This window comes from Chrysochloris asiatica, unplaced genomic scaffold, assembly GCF_000296735.1.
Source record: "Chrysochloris asiatica unplaced genomic scaffold, ChrAsi1.0 scaffold00002, whole genome shotgun sequence".
Classification (NCBI taxonomy): domain Eukaryota; kingdom Metazoa; phylum Chordata; class Mammalia; order Afrosoricida; family Chrysochloridae; genus Chrysochloris; species Chrysochloris asiatica.
Genome location: NW_006408520.1, coordinates 55,358,686 through 55,364,887, shown reverse-complemented (window position 1 = coordinate 55,364,887; position 6,202 = coordinate 55,358,686).

Here is a 6,202-nt window from a genome sequence, read left to right as displayed (position 1 = left end):
GTCCAGGTACAGATTCCTCATGAGCACAATTAAGTGTTCCGGAATACTCATATATCACAATGATGTCCATAGCTTGTCATGATCCACACAATTGAAAGACTTTGCATACTCAATAAAGTACAGGTAAACATCTTCCTGATATTCTCTGCTTTCAGCCAAGATCCATCAGACATCAGCAATGATATCCCTCATTACACGTCCTCTCCTGAATCCAGCTTCAACCTCTGGAAGTTCTCTGTCAATGTATGCTTGCAGCCATTTCTGTATTACCTTTAGTAAAACTTTACTTGCATGGATATTCACAGATATTGTCTTATGATTTCCACATTCTTTTGGGTCATCTCTCTTTGGAACAGACAAAAATAGAGTTCTTCCAATCAGTTGGCCAGATAGTTGTGTTCCAAATTTCTTGACAGAGATGAGTGTGTGCCTCTAGTGCTGTCCTTTCTTGAAAGATTTCAATTTTCCTTTCATCATTTTCTGGAGCCGTGTTCTTTGCGAATTCTTTCAATGCAACTTGGACTTCTTCCTTCAGTATCATTGGCTCTGATCATATGCTACCTCTTTAAATGGTTGAACACCAACCATTTACTTTAGAAGAGTGACTCTGTGTATTCCTTCCATCTTCTCTTAATGTTTTCTGCATCATTCAATAATTTGCCCAGAGAATCCTTCAATAACAAAAGTCAAGGCTTGAATTTTTTCTTCAATACTACCAACTTGTTTTGGAAGAAGTGTAGCCTTGGAGGCCAAGATGGCTAAGCTTCGTCTCTCATACTTTGGACATACTGTCCGAAGGGAACAGTCGCTGGAGAAGGATGTCATGCTGGGTAAAGTGGAGGGTCAGATAAAAAGAGGAAGACCCCGAATGAGATGGATTGGCCAGGTGGCATCATTAATGGACTCAAGTGTGGCAACGGTAGTGAGGTTGGCCCAGGATCGGACATTGTTTCATTCTGCTGTGCATGGGGTTGCTATGAGTTGGTTCTGATTCGATGGCACCTGATAAGAACAACAACCAACTTCAGAAATGCTGAGTGTGTTCTTCCTTTTTGGTTTTCTGACTCCAGATATTTGCACATTTTCTTGCAATATTTGGCTATATCTTCTTGTGCTGACCTTTGAAATTTTCTGTTCAGCTCTTGTACATACTTATTTCTTCCTTTTGCTTTAGCTTCTCTACACTGGATAGCAAGTTTCTGTAACGTCCATTTTGATCTTTTCCTTCTTTCTTGTCTTCTCAATGACTTTTTGCTTTCTTCATGTATGATATTCTTGATGTCATCCCACAATTATTCTGGTCTTCAGTCTTTAGTGTTTAATGTATCAAATCTGTTATTCAGATGATCTCTAAATTCAGGTGGGATATATTCAAGGTCTTATTTTGGCTCTCATGGACTTGTTTATATTTTCTTCAGCTTCAGTTTGAGTTAGCATGTGAGCAATTGATTGTCTGATGCATAATCTGCCCTTGGCCTTATTTTTTCTGATGATACAGAGCTTTTCCATTATCTCTTTCCACAGATATAGTGAAATTGATATCTATGTATTCCATCTGGTGAGGTCCATGTGTATAATCGTCTCTTATGCTGTCTAAAGAAGGTATTTGAAATGAACAAGTCATTGATTTTTCAGAATTCTATTATGGGATTCCTAGCATCTTTTCTATTTTAGGCCATATTTTCCAACTACTGATCCTTCCTCTTTGTTCCCAACCTTTGTATTCCAATCACCACTCATGATCAATACATCTTGATTGCATGTTTGATGACTTTCAGATTGAAGAAGTTGGTATAATTCTTCTATTTCATCCTCACTGGTTTTAGTGGTTGCTGCATAAATTTGAATAATAGTGGTATTAGCTGGGCTTCCTTGTAGGCGCATGGATATTGTCCTATCACAGACAGTGCTGTACCTCATGACTGAACTGGATATGTTCCTTTTGACAATGAATGCAGTACCATTCCTCTTTAATTTGTCATTCCCAGCATAGTAAACCATGTGGTTGTTAGATTCAAAACGGCCGATACCAGTCCATTTCATTTTTGACAATTTCCAATTTTCCTAGATTCATACTTTGTACATTCCATGTTCTGATTATTAATAGTTGTTTATAGCTGTTTCTCTTTGTCTTGAGTTGTGACCCAGTAGCAAATTAAGGTCCTGCAGACCTTACTCCCACGTACTCTACTCCATTTGTATCATCACGGTCATCTCTACTTTGAGGAGGCAGCTAGCTAAAATGATATTTTCAAAATAAGATCTTGATATTGTCCTTGAAATGCTTCCCCAATTCTGTGAGCCTTGCTTAAAATCTTTCAATACCTTCCTACTGACATTTCTCTACTTCAACCACTGAATCTTTCTTTCGATTCGTAGTTATCATCACAATTTCTTGTACCACATGGAGTTTCTTATTTCTTTTCTCTAAGATTTTCTTCCCTTCTCTCTATAATTTGTTAAGTCCAATTCTTTCTCCTGACCTCAGATAATGGATAACTTCCTCAATGAAGATTCCCATGACTTTTCTGAGTAAAATAGCCTCTCACATATAGTGTAGAACTGTGGGTTCATGCACTGGACTACAATGTTAGTTTGAACTGCAAGTTCAGCAGTTCAAGCTCATGAGTCGCTCTTTGGAAACCCTGCATCATGATGGGTCAGTGCCGACTTGATGGCATTTAACAACAATAACAATAATCTTTCCTTTATAACACTTAACATCATTGTCAATTTATCTTTTTTCGTGAGATTATTTGGTAATATTATTCTTTACTTGGAAATTCCTAGTACCTAGCAGAGAGTCTTGGATCATGGTGGATCAGTATACTTAACACTAGATTTTAAAATACATGGTTGGTGGATCCAGCCCACCAACCACACTAAAGCAGAAAGATGAGGCTTTCTTCTCCCAGCATGATTAACAGCCTCAAAAACCCTATACAGTGTTCCTATGAGTCAAAATCAGCTCGAGGACACTTAACAACAAAAATAAGCAGAGAGTTTAGCACAGGTTAGTGGCTTAACAAATATTTGTGAATGAATGAACAAGCACACAGTAAATACCTCTTTTCCTTTATCTTACTTATTAAAACTTGACATTTTATTTACAGTAAGTATTCAATGAATAGTTCTTAAATTGTATTAAACAATACTTCTTGAATGATATTTGAAAGACAGCAAAAATCGAGTGGAATCTTCAATTTCACACAACACATTTATATTCAATTCAACTCTGTTAGGATTATTTTCTTACTATTCGCTGTGGTACTTGAATAAGAATCATGGCAGTTTTTTTTGTTGTTGTTGTTGTTTTGTTTTTTAGATGAAGGAATATGCAATATTGTCCCTCAACTCATTTATTAGAACACCTGATTAAATTTGGCTATAGTTGTCTCTGGTAAAATTGAAATGTCACTTTGTTGTCCTTTTTAGACTGACCTGAATTGACTAATCATTTATATTTTACATTATATTAAATGTAATTAAACCCTAAGTTCTTGGAATGGAAAAACTAGCTCTGTCACACTTAGAATGTGGTTTTAATGAATATATTTTACCACTCCCCAGAAAAAAAAAAAGTTAGAAAAGCTTAATATAGTATTTTGTATTTTCCTAGCTTGTCCCCCATCTTCTTTCTGAAAGTAACCCACGCTAACAACAACAACAACAACAAACCAATATTTTTAAGGGCAATTCATTTTAGCATATTTAAAAATAATCTTTAATTTATGACCTTTCATTAATAGTGGAGATGCACAAACCACAACAATGACCACTAATCATTAATTAAAGTTACTGATGGGAGAAATTTGCAGGAGCAGGATTTATATTTGCTTTGGACAAAAATTCAAAATTATGGCATGGTTCTGGATAAAGTTACAAATGTTAATTAGTCAAGGTTAGCTAATATCCAAATTGTACACTCTATATTAATTACACTTCTAGTAATTAAAATTTGAAAATATAGCATTGCCTTTTATTAAATATAAATGTGTGTCAATGCTCACTAATTTAAAAGGAACTTATCCTAAAGTGAAATTCTGTATTGATTTTATAATAAATATTTTACCAAAAAATATTAATGAAATCTATCTAAACACTAAAAAATACTGAACACAAATCAGCCTACTTTTTATGCTTACCTTTATAGTTAGCTTCCTAACTGATTTTGTTGCTCTTCAGTCTGGCTATATCCAAGTTCTTCTCCTCACTGCAGCCATAATGTTCTTTCTAAATGCCAACAAAACTGTGTCTTTTAATCTGTGAAAGGTCTACCTCTTCCTTAGCATTTAGAATCAAGTTCAATTTCTTCAACTGAAAACACACCTTTCTTTACCTATAGCTTGTCTATCATTCCGGTGTTGGGCAAAGTCATTAAGAATGAAGAATATGTGTGACTTTCTTAATGATTTCTGTTGTTAGGTTTCTCTAACCCTTTACATATTCTAATTGAACTCCAACACTAAGTATCTCCCTCTGTTCCTATAATTCTTGGTTATTTTTCAAAATAGTTTCCATATTGAACAAAATAACTACACAGTTATTCTTCCAGGATGCCATTTTTTCCCTCAAGTCCCAATGTTTTAGGGCATTCCTGCCTCCAAATTTATGTTGAATATCTAACCCTTGATGTCTGTGAATATGACCCAGTTTGAAAATAGTCTTTGAAAAATGTTATCAATAAAGTTAACCTGAGGGCATACTGGGTTAGAGTAGGTCCTAATTCAATTTCAGTCCTTACAATAAAAAACAGAGAGACAGACAGAGGAAAGAGCCATGAAACAGTACATCTACAAGCCATGGGATGCATCATTGTTGTTGTTAAGTGCTGCCAAGTCGGTTCTGACCCATAGCGACCCTACATAGGGTTTCTGAGGAGCAGCAGGTGAGCTTGAACCGACAACCTTGCAGTTCAAATGTCTTGCATAGAGCTACTAAAAATGGAGGAACACAAAACATAATCTTCTCCTAGAACTTTGAATTGAATATGGTATAGAGTATAGCTGATTTTGAATTTTGGCCTCCAAACATGAGAGACGATAAATTGCTGTATGTATGGAACATTATTATGGCAGTCATAAAAACTTCAATGAACTTGGCAGTAAATCTCAGTCTTAGACTATGTAACTATAATAATCAGTTTACACATAATCCCAAAATGATAATGAAGGTTTCTTTCTTATGATTTCATCAAAAGTTCTTTCTTATGATTTCATCAAAAATTTTCATTTTTGTAAGATGAGGTATTAGACATAATTACCTTTTATTATGAATTCATTTGTAAGTCATAACATTGAATTTCTGCAAGAAAACAACCGATAATAATGACTGCAATTTATAGTTACATATTTCTAATAATAAGATGTGCAAAAATTTAAAAAACAGATGTGCTGTTCTGTAAAACTGAAATTTGTTATAAGCTAGGGACTACCTACCTTAGCCACCACTCGTCTGTCAGTTTGTTGTACTGTGGTGGCTTGTGAGTTTCTGTAATTCTGGAGGCTATGTCACCAGTATTTTAAATACCAGCAGGATCACACATGGTAGACAGGTTTCAAATGAACTTCCAGATGAAGACACAAGAGGAAGAAGGAGTGACAAACTACTTTTGAATATTTAGTCACTGAAAGCCTTATGAATAGCAGAGAAACACTGTCAGGTACAGTGCCGAAAAATGAGCTCCTCAGGTTGGAAGGCACTCAAAATGCGACTGGGGAAGAGATGCATCCTCAAAGTAGAGTTGACCATGATGACATGAATGGAGTAAAGGCTGTGGGAGTAAAGCACATGGGAACTTCATTTGCTGATGGGGCACAATCCATAATGGAGAGAAACAGCTGTAAACATCCATTAATAATTAGAACATGGAATGTACGAAGTATGAATCTAGGAAAATTGAAAATTGTCAAAAATGAAATGGGATGCATAAACATCAATATCATTAATGAGCTGAAATGGACTCTATTGGCCATTTTGAATCTGACAACAACATGGTTTACTATGCCAGGAATGACAAATTGAAGAAGAATGGTGCTGCATTCATTGTCAAAAAGAACATATCCAGATCAGTTATAAGTTACAACACTGTCTGTGATAGGATAATATCCATACACCTATAGGAAAGACCAGTTAGTACCACTATTATTCAAATTTACGCACCAAACACTAATGCCAGTGAGGATGAAATAGAAGAATTCTA